This window comes from Ranitomeya variabilis, chromosome 2 (assembly GCF_051348905.1).
Source record: "Ranitomeya variabilis isolate aRanVar5 chromosome 2, aRanVar5.hap1, whole genome shotgun sequence".
NCBI lineage: Eukaryota > Metazoa > Chordata > Amphibia > Anura > Dendrobatidae > Ranitomeya > Ranitomeya variabilis.
The window spans coordinates 774,825,566-774,846,788 of record NC_135233.1 but is presented as its reverse complement, the minus strand read 5'-3'; positions in this window follow the sequence as shown (position 1 = coordinate 774,846,788).

Genomic DNA, 21,223 nt, shown 5'->3' with positions numbered 1-21,223 from the left:
TGCTACTACATTATAACTATAGGCTACGGATTATATTTTATAGATGACTATTAGCTGTGCACTATACTACATGAATGTCTATGGGCTGTGTATTTCACTAAATGGATGATTATTAGGTGTATTATACTACTATATGGATGACTATGGGCTGTACATCATACTTTATGGATGACTGGACTGTGTGTTATACTATATGCAGGTCTATAGACTGTGAACTCTAATATATGGATGACTAAGAGCTGTGCAGTATATTATATGGAGGACTATGTGATGCATTATACTATATGGAGAACTATGGGGGTGCATTATACTATCGGGAGGACTATAGGCTGTGCATTATACTATATATGGAGGACTATAGGTGTGCATTATACTGTACAGAGGACTATGAGGGGTGCATTATACTATAGAGAGGAATATGGGGGGTGCATTATGCTATAGGGAAGACTATGGGAAGTGCGTTATACTTCCGCTATAGGGTCCCACAACTTCTGTGTATGCCCCTTGTGAATATAATGATTTGTTTTTTTTTGTACATTAAAGAACATCGGCAATATACCAAGATGGGGCCAGGATGAGGAACATATATACCAGGATGGAGGTAATATATATATATATATATATATATATATATATATATATATATATATATACATATGCCAGGATGAGATATATATACCAGGATGAGGGACATACTGTATATACCAAGATACAGGGCGTATACCCCCAGCTTCTTCTAACCTTGTGCCAAAAAATCAGCAGCCATGGGTTCTTCCTCAGTTCAAAATTTATTTAAGAAATGGCAGTTAACAGGCACAGTGGAGGTCAAGATAAGGTCTGGAAGACCAAGAAAAATTTCAGTGATAGCTGCTCATAGGATTGCTAAAGAGGCAAATCAGAACCTCTGCTTAATTGCAAAAGACCTTCAGAAAAATGTAGCAAACATTGGAGCTGTGGTACATTGTTCTACTGTTCAAATACACTTGCACAAATATGGTCTTCATGGAAAAGTCATCAGAAGAAAACCTCTCATGCATCCTCACCATAAAATTCAGTGTCAGAAGTATGCAAAAGAACATCTAAACAAACTTGATGCATTTTGGAAACAAGTCCTGTGAACCGTTGAGGTTAAAATAAAACTAAAACCTTAATCTTTTAATTAAAATTTCAAACAGGAAAATGGGCAGAGGCAAAAGTTTTGGCACCCTGCATGGTTAGTACCTAATAGCGCCCTCTTTTGAAAGTGTCACAACTTGTAAACATTTTTTGTAGCCAACCGACAGTCTTTCAATTCTTTTGTGAGGGTTCTTCATCTCTTATTCCTTGGAGATTCCTGAGTCATCTTGCATGCACTGCTATTTTGAGGTCTAGCCACAGATGTTCAAAGATGTTCAGATCAAGGAACTGTGAGGACCATTGCAAAACCTTCAGTTTGCGCCTTTTGTGGTAATGTAGTGTGGATTTTGACATGTGTCTAGCATCATTATCCATTTGATAAGCTTCTTATACCTCTCAACTGTAATTTTGGACCTGTCTTCTTTTGCAAACTGCTCCATGTCTCTCATATTTGAAGGATGCCTTCTCTCAAAAGCACCTACACAGGTGTTCAATGTTTAGAACCCGACTCATTGCTGGCCACTTTAGAACTCTCCAGACCTTTTTTTACCCTTTTGTGGGTGGTTTTTGAAGTATGTTTGGGGCCATTGTCCTGCTGGAAGACCCATGACCTAGGATGCAAACCCAGCTTTCTGACACTGCGCTCTACATTGCAACCCAAATTCCTTGGGTAATCTTAAGATTTCATGATGCCTTGCACAGAGTCAAGGCACCCAGTTCCAGAAGCAACAAAACAACCCCAAAGCATCTTTGAACCTGCACCATATTTGACTGTAGGTACTGTGCTCTTTTCTTTGTAGGCCTCATTCCATTTTCAGTAAATCCTAGAATTATGCTCTTTCCAAAAAGCTCTATCTTGGTCTCATTTGTCCACAAGATGCTTTCCTAGAAGGATTTAGGGTTACTTACATACATCTTGGCAAACTGCAGTGTGGATTATTTCTCTGTGTCAGTGGTGGGGTTCTCCTGGGTCTCGTGCAATAATGTTTCATTTATTCAAATGTCAATGAATAGGTCACGCAAACACTGATGCACAGTGAGCCTTGAATTTCTTTGGAACTTGACTAGTTCTCCATCATCCAGACTGTTTTGCAATGTAACCTTTCATCAATTTTTCTCTGCCATCCACATCCAGAGAGATTAGCTATAGTGCCATGGGTTGTAAACTTCTTGCGCACCATGGACAAAGGAACATCAACATGTTATGACTGAGCCCTAACACTCACACACTGATGAACAAAACAGAGGAAATGTAAAACCTGCCCACACCACAGTATACACTAACCTGACCCTAATTTGTCTATGCCTGACCAAGGAGGTTGGCACCCTAAAATTACACAATGGCACCCCACTTAATGTCGTCTGACCCAAAGTGTCCTTTACTGCACCCTCAAATATATACACAAATATATACAGAGTGTAACCAAAATCACCACAACAAAACAGAGTGCACACAGACAGAGGGTGAGACACAGGGCTAAAGATGTGTCACGGGTGTGCCAGGTGCGGCAGTCATTTTATATCCAGCCATAGACGGTCATTGTGCCTGGCTTTGCAAACACCTTCTTGCTTTTCATCTCTGTATGGAGTGATATTCTTCTCCCTTTAAGACCTAGCCGCAACCTTCACCTTCTGCTGCTTATTGACACACCCTTGCTCGATGTTTAAATACCCTGAGTCCCTTCAGCAAGGTGCTGGTGTTAGCCCTATTTACTTCTGTCTGTTGGAAGTGCAAGAAGTTGACTAGTTTCTTCTTGGAGCCTCTTGGAGGATTGCTGGTGTGAGCTCTCTTGTGTCATCTTAAGCTAAGTGTATTCTCTCATTCGCCTTCCTGCTTTGTCTTTAGAGGCAGTGGGGGCTGACTAGCACACACCCCATTCCCTGCCTATCCAGGGCTTACCACTAGGGACAGTTAGGAATTAGGTTCCTGCTCGGCGATAGGCGTGGAACCTATTTAGGGATGTTTAGGGCAGACAGGGTGTTGTCAGATTTGCTTAGAGATCTCCACTCACCCCTTCCCTATTGTTTGGGCTCCCCCTCCCTATTTCCATTGTTGTGCACCTAGCTTCTCCACACTGTCATAAGTGAAAGATGAAAGGAACAGAAAAGAACCCAAAAAGACCGTTGGTATACTTGAAAACCCCCAGACCCTGAATGTAACAAAATAAGAAAAGGGCTAAGAAGGGGAATACACAAACAAACTGCAGTAGAAACAATAATGAAAACCTCAGCCAGATAACCCTTCACTAAGGAGTTGGGACTTCAAACATCCATCTAATTTGGAACCTAGCCAGCAAAGACTGCATGTACCAGGAGAGTATAAATAGCCCCCCAATATGTGATAGGCCAAAACCAAAATGAGAAAGCAAAAATGCCTTCATTGAAGCAATATGGTAAAACAAAGACAAAAGCATTATCAGCAGTTGGAGAGGGACAACACAGGTTGTGGTCAAGCAGAGAGGGAAACAGACCAACAACCAGAGATCACAGGATCAAGTGCTCTATTTGAGCCATGACAGTACCCCCCCTTCTGGACCCTCAGAAACCCCTATTTTCTAATTATGCTGATGGAACTCTATTATTAGGTGATCCACATGTATATCCTCTAAATTAACCCAGGAGTTATCTTCTGGACAGTAACCCTTCCATATGACAAGATACTGCAAACAGCAAATGAGCCTCCTGGATCCTAGAACTCGGTCTATCTCATACTCCCGATTTCCCTTCAGATCCATCTCAATAATGTCTAGGGGACCAGGCGTCCCTTCAAATTTCTTTAAAAGGGAAGAATGGAAGAAGTTCTTGATTTTCCAAAAATGTACAGGGAGATGACGCTTAACCGTCACGGGAATTAAACCAAAATGAAGAAGTGAAAACACCTGCATAGAAGCAACACAGCAAAGCAAAGACTAGGGCATTATCAGCAGTCGGACAGATAAAACACAGGCTGTGGTCAAGCAGAGAGGCATACTGACCCAAAGTCAGAATCACTTGATCGTGTCCCAGAGTCTAGCCATGACACAAGATCTCTGGAGATGGATTTGTAACTTTGAGATTGTTCATATATTTCAGCAATTCTGTTTCTCAAATCCACAGACTGTTCTCTTCTCCTCTTTCTGTTCTCCATGCTTAGTGTGGCACACAGATGTACAAACAATGCAAAGATTGAGTTAAAATAGAAATGGACAGCATATGACTTAAATATGAGTGTCTGAGCAAAGGGTCTGAATACTTATAACCATGTGATATTTCAGTTTTTCTTTTTTAATAAATTTGCAAAAATTACTACATTTCTGTTTTTTCAGTCAAGATGGGGTGCAGAGTGTACATTAATGAGAAAAAAATGAACTTTTTTGAATTTACCAAATGACTGCAATGAAACAAAGAGTGAAAAATTTAAAGGGGTATGAATACTTTCTGTACTCCTATGGGAGTGGAGAGGTGAATATTCATTACCTTACTGAGCGGGGACACGTGATTGCCCAGCTGCAGGAGCTGCTGGCACCGGAATGAGATGCTGCGAGGGCGCACAGGGAAGGTAAGTAGGATTTTTTTAAATGCTTTTCTCATGGGGGCTATACATACATGGATGAGGAGCCATGCATACAAGGATGGGAATAATGTTGTGAATTCTGCTCTTGGGCTCCCTCCGGTGGTTGTTGGTGGTAGTGCAGTTGTCTCTGGGTTGTAATCCAGGGCAGGTTTTTCTGCTGATTGCAGCTCTACTAGGTATTTAGGTGTGCAGGATCCATTAGTCCTTGCCAGTTGTCCATTGTTCTTGGAGGGATTGCATCTCTGTCTGGCTCCTCATGCCCTGCTGTCAATTCAGCTAAGATAAGTGTCTGGTTTTTTGTCTCTGTAGCACACATGCAGTGTGCTTTACAATTCAGTGCAATTCATTGTGTTTTTGTCCAGCTTAAACTTTGTTTGGATTTTTCAGTCATGCTGGATTCTCTGGAGATGCAGATATACATTCTATGTCTTTAGTTAGATGTAGAATATTTGTATTATCTGCTGTGGATATTTTTAGGGTTTTAATACTGACCGCTTATAATTCTGTCCTATCCTTTTCTATTTAGCTAGAAGTGCCTCTTTTGCTAAATCCTGTTTTCTGCCTGCGTGTGTCTTTCCTCTTATACTCACAGTCAATATTTGTGGGGGGCTGCCTATCCTTTGGGGTTCTTGTTATGATCCGGTGACCTTGGATAGAATTCCCATTTCCATCTATAGGGGTATTTAGTCCTCCGGCTGTGTCGAGGTGTCTAGGACGTGTTAGGTACACCCCACGGCTACTTCTAGTTGCAGTGTCAGTTTAGGGTTTGAGGTCAGTACAGGTACCACCTACTCCAGAGAAAGTCTCATGCGGCTCCAAGGTCACCGGATCATAACAGTACAACTGGCCAACAATGAGTTAAATGCATCTCAGAAGAAGGGAAGAAAGGTGTTGAGCCATTTTTTTTCTGTAGCCTGTTTTGTCTTTCCTTCCCTCTTGTGCTAGCATGGATGTTCGGGGATTGGCTTCTCGTGTAGACCAGCTTGCTGCTAGGATACAGGGTATTTCTGATTATATTGTTCAGACTCCGGTTTTAGAGCCTAGGATTCCTACTCCTGATTTGTTTTTTGGGGACAGGTCCACATTTTTGAGTTTTAAAAACAACTGTAAACTGTTTTTTTCTCTGAAACCTCGTTCCTCTGGTGATCCCATTCAGCAGGTTAAAATTGTCATCTCCCTGCTGCGTGGCGATCCTCAGGATTGGGCATTTTCCCTGGAATCTGGGAATCCGGCCTTGCTTAATGTAGATGCCTTTTTTCAGGCTCTAGGATTATTATATGATGAACCAAATTCTGTGGATCAAGCAGAGAAGACCTTGTTGGCCCTGTCTCAGGGTCAAGAAGCAGCAGAATTGTATTGTCAGAAATTTAGAAAATGGTCTGTGCTGACTAAATGGAATGAGGATGCTTTGGCGGCAATTTTCAGAAAGGGTCTTTCTGAATCTGTTAAAGATGTTATGGTGGGGTTTCCCACGCCTGTTGGTCTGAGTGATTCTATGTCTCTGGCCATTCAGATTGATCGGCGCTTGCGGGAGCGCAGAACTGTGCACGCTGTGGCGTTGTCCTCAGAGCAGATGCCTGAGCCTATGCAGTGTGATAGGATTCTGTCTAGAAAGGAACAACAAGGATTCAGACGTCAGAATAGGTTGTGTTTTTATTGTGGCGATGCTTCTCATGTCATTTCAGTCTGCCCTAAGCGTACAAAGAGAATCGCTAGTTCAGTTACCATCAGTACTGTACAACCTAAATTTCTGTTATCTGTGACCTTGATCTGCTCATTGTCATCATTTTCTGTCATGGCGTTTGTGGATTCAGGTGCCGCTTTGAACTTAATGGACTTTGAATTTGCCAGGCGTTGTGGTTTCCCCTTGCAGTCTTTGCAGAACCCTATTCCTTTAAGGGGCATTGATGCTACACCTTTGGCTAAAAATAAACCCCAGTTTTGGACACAGGTGACCATGTACATGGCGCCAGCCCATCAGGAAGATTGTCGTTTTCTGGTGTTGCATAATTTGCATGATGCTATTGTGCTGGGTTTTCCATGGTTGCAGGTACATAATCCGGTGTTGGATTGGAAGTCTATGTCTGTGACTAGTTGGGGTTGTCAGGGGGTTCATAATGACGTTCCTTTGATGTCAATCTCCTCTTCCTCCTCTTCTGAAATTCCAGAGTTTTTGTCTGATTTTCAGGATGTATTCGATGAGCCCAAGTCCAGTTCCCATCCACCGCATAGGGACTGTGATTGTGCTACTGACTTGATTCCAGGCTGTAAGTTTCCTAAGGGCCGACTTTTCAACCTGTCTGTGCCTGAACATACCGCCATGCGGAGTTATGTTGAGGAGTCTTTGGAGAAAGGGCATATTCGGCCATCTTCTTCACCGTTGGGAGCGGGATTTTTTTTTGTTGCTAAGAAGGATGGCTCCTTGAGACCCTGTATTGATTATCGCCTCTTGAATAAGATCACGGTCAAGTTTCAATACCCTTTGCCTTTGCTTTCCGATTTGTTTGCTAGGATTAAGGGGGCTAGTTGGTTTACTAAGATTGACCTTCGGGGACATATAATCTTGTTCGTATTAAGCAGGGTGATGAATGGAAAACTGCGTTTAATACGCCCGAAGGCCATTTTGAATACCTTGTGATGCCATTCGGGCTCTCTAATGCTCCATCTGTTTTTCAGTCCTTCATGCACGGTATCTTCCAGAATTATCTTGATAAATTCATGATTGTATATTTGGATGACATTTTAATTTTTTCCGATGATTGGGAGTCTCATGTGAAACAGGTCAGGATTAGAGTTGAGCGACTTTCATTTTTTTAAGATCGAGTCGGGTTTTGTGAAACCCGATTTTGTCCAGAGTCGAGTCGAGTGCAGTCGGCCGATTATCGCTAAAAGTCGGGGATCGACCGAAACACGAAACCCAATGCAAGTCAATGGGGAAGCATAGTCGGCAGTGAGTGGAGGCCAGGAAAACACCTACAGTGCCCATTTTAATGCCAAAAACATCCATTCTTGTTTCTGAAGCTTGTCAATCTTAATTAACTTTATAATAATAGTTGGGCATAGGGAATTGGGGGTCATTTGGCAAAAGTTGTGGGGGGAGTAGGGCTGGCTCAAGTTTTTCGTGGGCCCAGGAAATGCGGACTACGTCACGGCGGTGTTGCAGGGAAAGGTAAGTATTTCAACGTTGCAAGTGCTGTGATCCTGAGCAAGCAGGGGGGGCCCACTCGTTCGCATTGGCACTGGCACAGGGCCCCTCAAAGTACGGCGGTGTGTTTGCATGGCGGGGGCGCCTCCCACCAGCAGCGACACTTTTGCGTACTCTGAGGGGCCCTGTGCCAGTGACGTCGCCAACGAGTATGCCCCCCCACCTGATGAAGGAACCTGCACTTTCATCTGCACCTTCCTCTCTGTCCCTGTGTAAGGTGGTATAACATGCGGGAAGGGGAACCTTACTTTCAGCAGGATCAGATTCTGGCTGTGTAGAGTATAAGGGGAATGTAGTGGTCTAGGTCAATGTACCAGCAGACTCATCTAGCAGTGGCTGGGCAATGGGCAGGATGAGGAGGAAACAGATATAGGGCCAAAGAATAAAGTAGGCTAAATGCAGTTCAAAATTGGTAACAGGACTAAACAGGCGGCATTGCTTTGTTCAGTGGAGTAGCAAACCCAAGAGCAGCAGACACTGTTTCAAGGGCCTAACCACACTAGTAGGCCAAATGCAGTTTAATATCTGATAGTATAGGGCGAAAGCCAGAATGTGGAAGCTCAGCTTTGTTCAGTTGAGGACAACACCAGGCAGGGGCAGACAGACACCTTTAGTAGGCCGGAACAGCCAATTTTTTTAAAAAACAGCAGTTAATAAGAGGCAAAAGGTAGAAGCTCAGCTTTATTCAGTTGAGGACAACACCAGGCAGGGGCAGACCCCTTTAGTAGGCCGGAACAGCCAATTGCATTTTTAAAAATGGTAATTTGGAACAGAAGGTTGAAGCACAGCTTTATTCAGTTGCAGCTTCTTGGCAATAATATAAAGAAGACGAGACAGGACAACACTCGTTGGATGCCATATCTGTGTTTTCACTGGAAAAAAAACTGTCAGTTAACTACTTGTAGGAGAAAGTTTTTGTAGCTGGAGGCCACTTTTTGTATTGTACCAGTTTTTTGTTGTATGTTTGGAACTGAAGGTTGAAGCTCAGCTTTATTCAGTTGAGGACAACACCAGGCAGGGGCAGACCCCTTTAGTAGGCCGGAACAGCCAATTGCATTTTTAAAAATGGTAATTGGAACTGAAGGTTGAAGCTCAGCTTTATTCAGTTGAGGACAACACCAGGCAGGGGCAGACAGACACCTTTAGTAGGCCGGAACAGCCAATTGCATTTTTAAAAATGGTAATTTGGAACTGAAGGTTGAAGCTCAGCTTTATTCAGTTGAGGACAACACCAGGCAGGGGCAGACAGACACCTTTAGTAGGCCGGAACAGCCAATTGCATTTTTAAAAATGGTAATTTGGAACTGAAGGTTGAAGCTCAGCTTTATTCAGTTGAGGACAACACCAGGCAGGGGCAGACAGACACCTTTAGTAGGCCGGAACAGCCAATTGCATTTTTAAAAATGGTAATTTGGAACTGAAGGTTGAAGCTCAGCTTTATTCAGTTGAGGACAACACCAGGCAGGGGCAGACAGACACCTTTAGTAGGCCGGAACAGCCAATTGCATTTTTAAAAATGGTAATTTGGAACAGAAGGTTGAAGCACAGCTTTATTCAGTTGCAGCTTCTTGGCAATAATATAAAGAAGACGAGACAGGACAACACTCGTTGGATGCCATATCTGTGTTTTCACTGGAAAAAAAACTGTCAGTTAACTACTTGTAGGAGAAAGTTTTTGTAGCTGGAGGCCACTTTTTGTGTTGTACCAGTTTTTTGTTGTATGTTTGGAACTGAAGGTTGAAGCACAGCTTTATTCAGTTGAGGACAACACCAGGCAGGGGCAGACAGACACCTTTAGTAGGCCGGAACAGCCAATTGCATTTTTAAAAATGGTAATTTGGAACTGAAGGTTGAAGCTCAGCTTTATTCAGTTGAGGACAACACCAGGCAGGGGCAGACAGACACCTTTAGTAGGCCGGAACAGCCAATTGCATTTTTAAAAATGGTAATTTGGAACAGAAGGTTGAAGCACAGCTTTATTCAGTTGCAGCTTCTTGGCAATAATATAAAGAAGACGAGACAGGACAACACTCGTTGGATGCCATATCTGTGTTTTCACTGGAAAAAAAACTGTCAGTTAACTACTTGTAGGAGAAAGTTTTTGTAGCTGGAGGCCACTTTTTGTATTGTACCAGTTTTTTGTTGTATGTTTGGAACTGAAGGTTGAAGCTCAGCTTTATTCAGTTGAGGACAACACCAGGCAGGGGCAGACAGACATCTTTAGTAGGCCGGAACAGCCAATTGCATTTTTAAAAATGGTAATTTGGAACTGAAGGTTGAAGCACAGCTTTATTCAGTTGCAGCTTCTTGGCAATAATATAAAGAAGACGAGACAGGACAACACTCGTTGGATGCCATATCTGTGTTTTCACTGGAAAAAAAACTGTCAGTTAACTACTTGTAGGAGAAAGTTTTTGTAGCTGGAGGCCACTTTTTGTATTGTACCAGTTTTTTGTTGTATGTTTGGAACTGAAGGTAGAAGCTCAGCTTTATTCAGTTGAGGCCAACTTGAATTAGGGACTGCAGACAGACTTTGCAGGCTGTCCCCTGTGTGGACCATGCATCCAATACATTAACCCATTGAGCCACAAAGGACACGTAACCTTCCGTGGCCAGGCCTACAGGTCCATGTGTCTGTTGTCAGGTATACCTTTGGACTGACAAATTGACAGAATGCAAGGACAATGCAGTCTTTAACATGCAGGTGGAGGGGTGGGATGGCTTTTCTCGCAAAAGAATTGTCAACTGGGTAGCTCATAGCGTGGTATATCGTAGTTCATCCTGGCTTTATTAATATTAAATTAAATTAAAAAATAGGCTCTATGCACTTTATAATTGGTTCCAGGGGTACACGGGCAGCAGTGGTCTGGTCAGTGGAGGCCTAGTGGAAGGAGGGAGCGCAGAAAGGCTTCGAAGGCCTAACATAATTAAATTGGGCTGGCTGTAGGCACTTTATTATTAGCTACAGGGGTACACGGGCAGCAGTGGTCTGGTCAGTGGAGGCCTAGTGGAAGGAGGGACCGCAGACAGGCTTCGAAGGCCTAATATAATTAAATTGGGCTGGCTGTAGGCACTTTATTATTAGTTACAGGGGTACACGGGCAGCAGTGGTCTGGTCAACGGAGGCCGATTGTAATGAGTGTCTGCCAGTTAGTAGTCCAAAACAACAACTAAATGTGAATGTCTCGCATTAAAACAAAACAAAAACACTAAAGGGTGCAATCATTAGGTTCAGGGGTGGGATCCTCTGCGTTGTTTCAGACCTACTAATTTTGCGCAAAGTATTTACTGTGGTAAATAGAGGACACTGCCCCTGACTATGTTAAGTACCATCATACATGTCAACACAATGGTATTGTCAGTGGCAGGTACAACTACGGTATCTAACCAGTCAAAATAGGGGAGTATAAAGCAAAAACCCAACAACTAAGAAAACAATCCTACCCCTTAAAACCATTAGTCTTTATTAATAATCCAGTATAAAAATATACAATAATTTAACAATTTCCGATACACAACATCCCAATTAGGGGACCACACTATCCTTGGAATGGGGGACTCCGCTTATCTATATCTAATTTGATGACAAAAAATAACACAATAGAAAAAATGAACAAAACGTGAAAAATAACAATAAAAAACCAGAAAAATGAAAAAAACATAAAAAATGAAAAAATTGATATAGTATGCCTATATTAACCCTAATGAGCCCTAAGGTCTGATATCCTTCCTAGCAGCGGAGGTTGGCACCCTACATATCGACATGGCGCCCCCGCTCAACGGCGGCTGTCCCTTATTTCCCTAGGTGACCCCTACCAAATCTACCCTTAAATATCAAAACCCCACACAGATATGGATCAGAAAAGATCCATAGTAACACACATTTAAAAATACTGATACACCCGATATCTGACCTGTAGTAAATCTATATGGTAGATATGCAATAGGGCCTGGAACTGCCCCTAGTTTTTGTGTATATGTGCTACCAATAGTTGACCACCATACTTATAGTATACCCAGAGTATAAATAAATTCTCAATCAATCCTCACATATATGTTTAGAGGCAAAGGCATACTCATATAGCTGTCATCTGTCACAAAAATCTGTTATAGTTGCTAGCTAAAGTTCTGATAAAAAACGCTCAAGGGACTGGTTATCACCATATGTTATATTAAATATAGGTAATTCACATAAATACTAGCAATTCACTCTTTTGCAAATAACGGGCAATATATAAGTATTTTATGCTTCCCTTTTTTTTAGCCAGGTCAAGTGTTCAGTATCCCAGTAATTGCATCATAATATCAAGATTAATGCAGTTATCCACTTAGCTCCTTTTTCCTAAGATATTCCCTCATGGCCGCTCTGCAAATCCCTCGGCTCATGTACACGCTGTCCCGACGCGTTTCTCCCCCGTTCTATTCATTCCGGGGGTTCATCAGGGGACCTTGAATTAGTGGACCATAGTAGGTTCTAGAGCCACTCGCAGCAATCACGATATTAGGTTCCACAGTCTGTGCTAACTAGTATCTAATCCAATCCTTTATATAACATAATAGTAGACGCTCCACCCACCCATCCATGGCAGCGGCGTCCTCCTATGTCCGGCACCATAATCCACGTGTTTCATTACAACCGGAAGTGAAATACCGACCAGCCCCTCATTGCAGCGCTCATGCGCCACCACTGATGACGTCTTTGGACCGCATATGCGCATTCTAATGACGGATCTACTATGCTCTGAAACGCACGGCCATGCCTAGATCCAATGCGCAACCGCACAGAACCTCATTTAGCTATAATGAAGCCGTATTAGACTTCTATATTCAATTTCATATCCAGCAATTTAAAAGATAATCGCGGCTACAAAATAGAGGACACTGCCCCTGACTATGTTAAGTACCATCATACATGTCAACACAATGGTATTGTCAGTGGCAGGTATGGAAGGATGTCAGCGCATAGACTTAACATTGGTGGAAGTGGGAGAGATAACTGTGGAAGTGGTAGAGCAATGTTTGACCTGGGGGTGGGTGAACTCTCTTGTGGCCGGCGTTACAGGCCCAAGGCCCCTCATGTTACAACAGTGTGTCTGACGTTGGGTGCGCACCACCACCGCCAGAGACACTTTATTGTACTATGAGGAACCCAGTAGCAATGCCGTCGACCAAAAGCGAGTACACCCACCTCTTCAGACAAACAGCAGTCTCACGGGTGCTTGCGCCAAGTCGCGATACCACGGCCCCGTGTGGGGAGTTTGGCCATTTAGGGAGGTGTAAACATGTCGTAGGCTGGACAATCAGCTGCAGCAAATTAGACATTAGAAAAGTAATTCACAGTAGTCCACAGGCAAGAGCTTTTCATAGGAAAGCTAGGTGTCGGCCGGGCAAGGTGGGGCAAAAGATTTCAAAATCCAGTTGTGGTTCATTTTAATGAATGTTAGATCGTCAACATTTTGGGTAGCCAGACGAGTCCTTTTTTCGGTTAATATTGAACCTGCAGCACTGAATACTCTTTCTGATAGGACACTTGCTGCCGGGCAAGCAAGCAAGCTCCTGCAATGCATATTCTGCCAATTCTGGCCAGGTGTCTAATTTTGATGCCCAGTAATCAAATGGGAATGACGGTTGAGGGAGAACATCGATAAGGGATGAAAAATAGTTAGTAACCATACTGGACAAATGTTGTCTCCTGTCACTTTCAATTGATGCAGCAGTACCTGTCCTGTCTGCGGTCATAGCAAAATCACTCCACAACCTGGTCAGAAAACCCCTCTGTCCAACGCCACTTCTGATGTGTGCACCCCTAACACTCCTAGTCTGTTGCCCCCTTGAGCTCGTGTGAGAACAATCACGTGCGCTGTGTGCTGGGAATGCCTGAAGCAAACGGTCAACAAGAGTTGATTGTTTGGTTGCTAATATTAGTTCCAAGTTCTCATGTGGCATAATATTTTGCAATTTGCCTTTATAGCGTGGATCAAGGAGACAGGCCAACCAGTAATCGTCATCGTTCATCATTTTCGTAATGCGTGTGTCCCTTTTTAGGATACGTAAGGCATAATCCGCCATGTGGGCCAAAGTTCCAGTTGTCAAATCTCCGGTTGTGATTGGGTGAGGGGCAGTTGCAGGCAAATCTACGTCACTTGTGTCCCTCAAAAAACCAGAACCTGGCCTTGACACGCAACCAATTTCCAGTGCCCCCGGGAAAGGTTCCGCATTAAAAATATACTCATCCCCATCATCCTCCTCGTCCTCCACCGCCTCTTCGCCCGCTACCTCGTCCTGTACACTGCCCTGACCAGACAATGGCTGACTGTCATCAAGGCTTTCCTCTTCCTCTGGTGCAGACGCCTGCTCCTTTATGTGCGTCAAACTTTGCATCAGCAGACGCATTAGGAGGATGCTCATGCTTATTACGGCGTTGTCTGCACTAACCAGCCGTGTGCATTCCTCAAAACACTGAAGGACTTGACACATGTCTTGTATCTTCGACCACTGCACACCTGACAACTCCATGTCTGCCATCCTACTGCCTGCCCGTGTATGTGTATCCTCCCACAAAAACAAGAAACCTGCACAGATACTGCCGGTGGTGCGGAAAATGGTGGCCTTACAGTGACGGAAGGGATGTTGCGTTGATGACTAGCTTCATTGGCCGAGGGTGCTACAACCTTAAGGGATGTTTGGTAGTTAGTCCAGGCTTGAAAATGCATGGTGGTTAAGTGTCTATGCATGCAACTAGTATTGAGACTTTTCAGATTCTGACCTCTGCTTAAGCTAGTAGAACATTTTTGACAGATGACTTTGTGCTGATCAATTGGATGTTGTTTAAAAAAATGCCAGACTGCACTCTTCCTAGCATCGGATCCCTTTTCAGGGATTGCAGACTGAGCTTTAACTGGATGGCAACACTGTGCTCCAACAGGTTTTGGCTTTGACACGCGTTTTGGGCCAGATAGGGGCCCGGCAGATGGAACCTGTTGCGATGTTGATGCCTGCTGCGGACCCTCCTCCACCTCCGCTTCTGAACTACTGCTGCCTGCACCCTGTTCCCCCAATGGCTGCCAATCGGGGTCAACAACCGGGTCATCTATTACCTCCTCTTCGAGCTCGTGTGCAACTTCGTCTGTGTCACTGTGTCGGTCTGTGGTATAGCGTTCGTGGCGGGGCAACATAGTCTCATCAGGGTCTGATTGTGGATCTGTACCCTGAGAGGGCAATGTGGTGGTCTGAGTCAAAGGAGCAGCATAGTACTCTGGCTGTGGCTGTGCATCAGTGACTCCATGTCAGAATCTACTTGTAATGGGCATGGCCTGTTAAGTGTTTCACTTTCTAAGCCAGGGACGGTATGTGTAAAGAGCTCCATGGAGTGACCCGTTGTGTCGCCTGCTGCATCCTTCTGTCTTGTTGTAGTTTTTGCTGAGGAGGACAAGGAAGCGACTTGTCCCTGGCCGTGAACATCCACAAGCGACGCGCTGCTTTTACATTTACCAGTTTCAGAAGAGGAGGCAAAAGAGCTAGAGGCTGAGTCTGCAATGTAAGCCAAAACTTGCTGTTGCTGCTCCGGCTTTAAAAGCGTTTTTCCTACTCCCAGAAAAGAGAGCGTTCGAGGCCTTGTGTAGCCAGACGACGAAACTGGCTCCACAGCTCCAGACTTAGGTGGAATATTTTTATCCCCACGACCACCTGATGCTCCACTACCACTACCATCATTACCAGCTGACAATGAACGCCCACGGCCACGACCTCTTGCACCAGACTTCCTCATTGTTTTAAAAAATTAACCAAAGTAACTTTATTTGTTGCTGTCAAACAACTTACACGGTGAGCTATAACTTCAGTATGATTTCTATATCCCTTAACAGGTTGGTGAGACCACAAGGAAAATCAGGCACAATGTTACACACTCTGTTTTCTGTGGCACAAAATCACAGAGATGACACACACGCAGGACTGTCACTCAAGCACTAATGTCAATATTATTCTCCCACCTAATTTTTTTTTTTTTTTTTCTCAGGGAGACTTTAGAAACCAAATAAGATAAAATGTTTTTTTCAGGGACAATTTAGAAACCAAATACTAATAAAAAAAAAAAAAAAATAGCCTTTCTATGGCCCACAATTAGGGCTGTCCCACACGTCCAGATAATTCCGGTACCGGAATAAATCGGTACCGGAGTTATCCGTGTCCGTGTGCCTGGGAACTCACGGAGGCCATACATGCGGCACACGTGTGCCGCCCGTATGGCGAGTGGGTACCACACGGAGCGTGTGGTACACACTCTGCATGGTGCTGAAGCTGCGATTCATATCTTCCCTGCAGCAATGTTTGCTGTAGAGAAAATATGAAGAATAGTGTTTAAAATAAAGATCCATGTGTCCGGCGCCCCCCCACCCCCTGTGCGCCCCCCCCGCTGGTCAGAAAATACTTACCCGCCTCCCTCGCTGCTTCCTGGTCTGGCCGCGGCTTCTCCTGCATGCGGTCACGTGGGCCCGATCATTTACAGTCATGAATATGTGGCTCCACCTCCCATAGGGGCGGAGCCGACTATTCATGACTGTAAATGATCGGCCCCACGTGACCGCATACAGTAGGAGGCGCGGCCAGACCAGGAAGGAGCGAGGGAGCGGGTAAGTATTTTCTGACCAGCGGGGGGGCGCACAGGGGGTGGGGGGGCGGCGGACACATGGATCTTTATTTTTAACACTATTCTTCATATTTTCTCTATAGCAAACGTTGCTACAGGGAAGATATGAATACCGGCTTCAGCACCATGTGGGGGGGACAAGGCTTACTGTAGCGCTGTCTCCTGCACGCACACGGACCCCAGACGGAGAATGTCCGTGTGAGGTCCGTGTTTTACGCGGACCCATTGACTCTATTGGGTCCGTGTAAAACGTGCGCTCCCACGAACACTGACATGTCTCCGTGTTTGGCACACGGAGACACGGTCTGCAAAAAATCAATGACATCTGAACAGATGCATTGATTTTTATGGGTCTACGTGTGTCAGTGTCTCCGGTACGTGAGGAAACTGTCACCTCACGTACCGGAGCCACTGACGTGTGAAACCGGCCTTAGAGAGAGAGAGGTGGCACACCCAGGAGTCAAGACTGGCACACAAGCTGAAAGGGCAATATTACTCTCCCACTGTTTTTTTATGTATTTTTTTTTTTTTCACGGAGACTTTAGAAACCCAATAATATTAAAAAAAACAAAAAAATAAATAGGCTTTCTATGGCCCACAATTAGAGAGAGAGAGGTGGCACACCCAGGAGTCAAGACTGGCACACAAGCTGAAAGGGCAATATTACTCTCCCACTGTTTTTTTATGTATTTTTTTTTTTTTTCAGGGAGACTTTAGAAACCCAATAATATTAAAAAAAGCAAAAAAATAAATAGGCTTTCTATGGCCCACAATGAGAGAGAGAGAGGTGGCACACCCAGGAGTCAAGACTGGCACACAAGCTGAAAGGGCAATATTACTCTCCCACTGTTTTTTTATGTATTTTTTTTTGTTTCAGGGAGACTTTAGAAACCCAATAATATTAAAAAAAACTAAAAAATAAATAGGCTTTGTATGGGCCACTGAATGAGAGATGGCACACACAGGAGTGGCACACAAGCCCTGACTGAGGCCAATATTTTTCTCCCACTGATTGATGTAGTGTTTTTGTGTTGAGGTAGATTTTAGAACACAAATCTAGGAAAAAAATAAATAGGCTTTCTATGGCCCACAATTAGAGAGAGAGAGGTGGCACACCCAGGAGTCAAGACTGGCACACAAGCTGAAAGGGCAATATTACTCTCCCACTGTTTTTTTATGTATTTTTTTTTTTTCAGGGAGACTTTAGAAACCAAATAATATTAAAAAAAGCAAAAAAATAAATAGGCTTTCTATGGCCCACAATTAGAGAGAGAGAGGTGGCACACCCAGGAGTCAAGACTGGCACACAAGCTGAAAGGGCAATATTACTCTCCCACTGTTTTTTTATGTATTTTTTTTTTTCACGGAGACTTTAGAAACCCAATAATATTAAAAAAAGCAAAAAAATAAATAGGCTTTCTATGGCCCACAATTAGAGAGAGAGAGGTGGCACACCCAGGAGTCAAGACTGGCACACAAGCTGAAAGGGCAATATTACTCTCCCACTGTTTTTTTATTTTTTTATTTTTTTTTTCAGGGAGACTTTAGAAACCCAATAATATTAAAAAAAACAAAAAAATAAATAGGCTTTGTATGGCCCACTTAATGAGAGATGGCACACACAGGAGTGGCACACAAGCCCTGACTGAGGCCAATATTTTTCTCCCACTGATTGATGTAGTGTTTTTGTGTTGAGGTAGATTTTAGAACACAAATCTAGGAAAAAAATAAATAGGCTTTCTATGGCCCACAATTAGAGAGAGAGAGGTGGCACACCCAGGAGTCAAGACTGGCACACAAGCTGAAAGGGCAATATTACTCTCCCACTGTTTTTTTATGTTTTTTTTTTTTTTTCAGGGAGACTTTAGAAACCAAATAATATTAAAAAAAGCAAAAAAATAAATAGGCTTTCTGTGGCCCACAATTAGAGAGAGAGAGGTGGCACACCCAGGAGTCAAGACTGGCACACAAGCTGAAAGGGCAATATTACTCTCCCACTGTTTTTTTATGTATTTTTTTTTTTTCAGGGAGACTTTAGAAACCAAATAATATTAAAAAAAGCAAAAAAATAAATAGGCTTTCTATGGCCCACAATTTGAGAGAGAGAGGTGGCACACCCAGGAGTCAAGACTGGCACACAAGCTGAAAGGGCAATATTACTCTCCCACTGTTTTTTTTATGTTTTTTTTTTTTTCAGGGAGACTTTAGAAACCCAATAATATTAAAAAAAGCAAAAAAATAAATAGGCTTTCTATGGCCCACAATTAGAGAGAGAGCGGTGGCACACCCAGGAGTCAAGACTGGCACACAAGCTGAAAGGGCAATATTACTCTCCCACTGTTTTTTTATGTTTTTTTTTTTTCAGGGAGACTTTAGAAACCCAATAATATTAAAAAAAACAAAAAAATAAATAGGCTTTGTATGGCCCACTGAATGAGAGATGGCACACACAGGAGTGGCACACAAGCCCTGACTGAGGCCAATATTTTTCTCCCACTGATTGATGTAGTGTTTTTGTGTTGAGGTAGATTTTAGAACACAAATCTAGGAAAAAAATAAATAGGCTTTCTATGGCCCACAATTAGAGAGAGAGAGGTGGCACACCCAGGAGTCAAGACTGGCACACAAGCTGAAAGGGCAATATTACTCTCCCACTGTTTTTTTATGTTTTTTTTTTTTTTCAGGGAGACTTTAGAAACCAAATAATATTAAAAAAAGCAAAAAAAATAAATAGGCTTTCTATGGCCCACAATTAGAGAGAGAGAGGTGGCACACCCAGGAGTCAAGACTGGCACACAAGCTGAAAGGGCAATATTACTCTCCCACTGTTTTTTTATGTATTTTTTTTTTTTCAGGGAGACTTTAGAAACCAAATAATATTAAAAAAAGCAAAAAAATAAATAGGCTTTCTATGGCCCACAATTAGAGAGAGAGAGGTGGCACACCCAGGAGTCAAGACTGGCACACAAGCTGAAAGGGCAATATTACTCTCCCACTGTTTTTTTATGTATTTTTTTTTTTCAGGGAGACTTTAGAAACCCAATAATATTAAAAAAAGCAAAAAAATAAATAGGCTTTCTATGGCCCACAATTAGAGAGAGAGAGGTGGCACACCCAGGAGTCAAGACTGGCACACAAGCTGACAGGGCAATATTACTCTCCCACTGTTTTTTTATGTTTTTTTTTTTTTTCAGGGAGACTTTAGAAACCCAATAATATTAAAAAAACAAAAAAATAAATAGGCTTTGTATGGCCCACTGAATGAGAGATGGCACACACAGGAGTGGCACACAAGCCCTGACTGAGGCCAATATTTTTCTCCCACTGATTGATGTAGTGTTTTTGTGTTGAGGTAGATTTTAGAACACAAATCTAGGAAAAAAATAAATAGGCTTTCTATGGCCCACAATTAGAGAGAGAGAGGTGGCACACCCAGGAGTCAAGACTGGCACACAAGCTGAAAGGGCAATATTACTCTCCCACTGTTTTTTTATGTATTTTTTTTTTCAGGGAGACTTTAGAAACCAAATAATATTAAAAAAAGCAAAAAAATAAATAGGCTTTCTATGGCCCACAATTAGAGAGAGAGAGGTGGCACACCCAGGAGTCAAGACTGGCACACAAGCTGAAAGGGCAATATTACTCTCCCACTGTTTTTTTATGTTTTTTTTTTTTTTTTCAGGGAGACTTTAGAAACCCAATAATATTAAAAAAAACAAAAAAATAAATAGGCTTTGTATGGCCCACTGAATGAGAGATGGCACACACAGGAGTGGCACACAAGCCCTGACTGAGGCCAATATTTTTCTCCCACTGATTGATGTAGTGTTTTTGTGTTGAGGTAGATTTTAGAACACAAATCTAGGAAAAAAATAAATAGGCTTTCTATGGCCCACAATTAGAAAGAGAGAGGTGGCACACCCAGGAGTCAAGACTGGCACACAAGCTGAAAGGGCAATATTACTCTCCCACTGTTTTTTTATGTATTTTTTTTTCAGGGAGACTTTAGAAACCAAATAATATTAAAAAAAGCAAAAAAATAAATAGGCTTTCTATGGCCCACAATTAGAGAGAGAGAGGTTTCACACCCAGGAGTCAAGACTGGCACACAAGCTGAAAGGAAAAATCAAGGAAAAAAATAAATAGGCTTTCTATGGCCCACTCAGTGAGAGATGGCACACACAGGGATGGCACTGTAGCAGAAATGCCAATCTTAATCTTCCACAAAAAAAAAAAAACAGGGACTGTCCTACAATTACTATCTCCCTGCAGTAATGTAAGCCAGGTATGGCAGGCAGCAATAGGAGTGGACTGATGCACAAATTAAATAAAAAGTGTGGACAAACAAAAAAGATAGCTGTGCAGAAAGGAAGGAACAAGAGGATATGTGCTTTGAAAAAAGCAGTTGGTTTCCACAGTGGCGTACACACAGCAATACAGCTATCACGGAGCCTTCTAGGGCAGCCCAATGAGCTACAGCGCTGAGGGAAAAAAAAAAAAATAGCTTCCACTGTCCCTGCACACCGAAGGTGGTGTTGGACAGTGGAAATTGCTACAGCACAAGCGGTTTGGTGGTTAGTGGACCCTGCCTAATGCTATCCCTGCTTCTGACGAAGCGGCAGCAACCTCTCCCTAAGCTCAGATCAGCAGCAGTAAGATGGCGGTCGGCGGGAACACCCCTTTATAGCCCCTGTGACGCCGC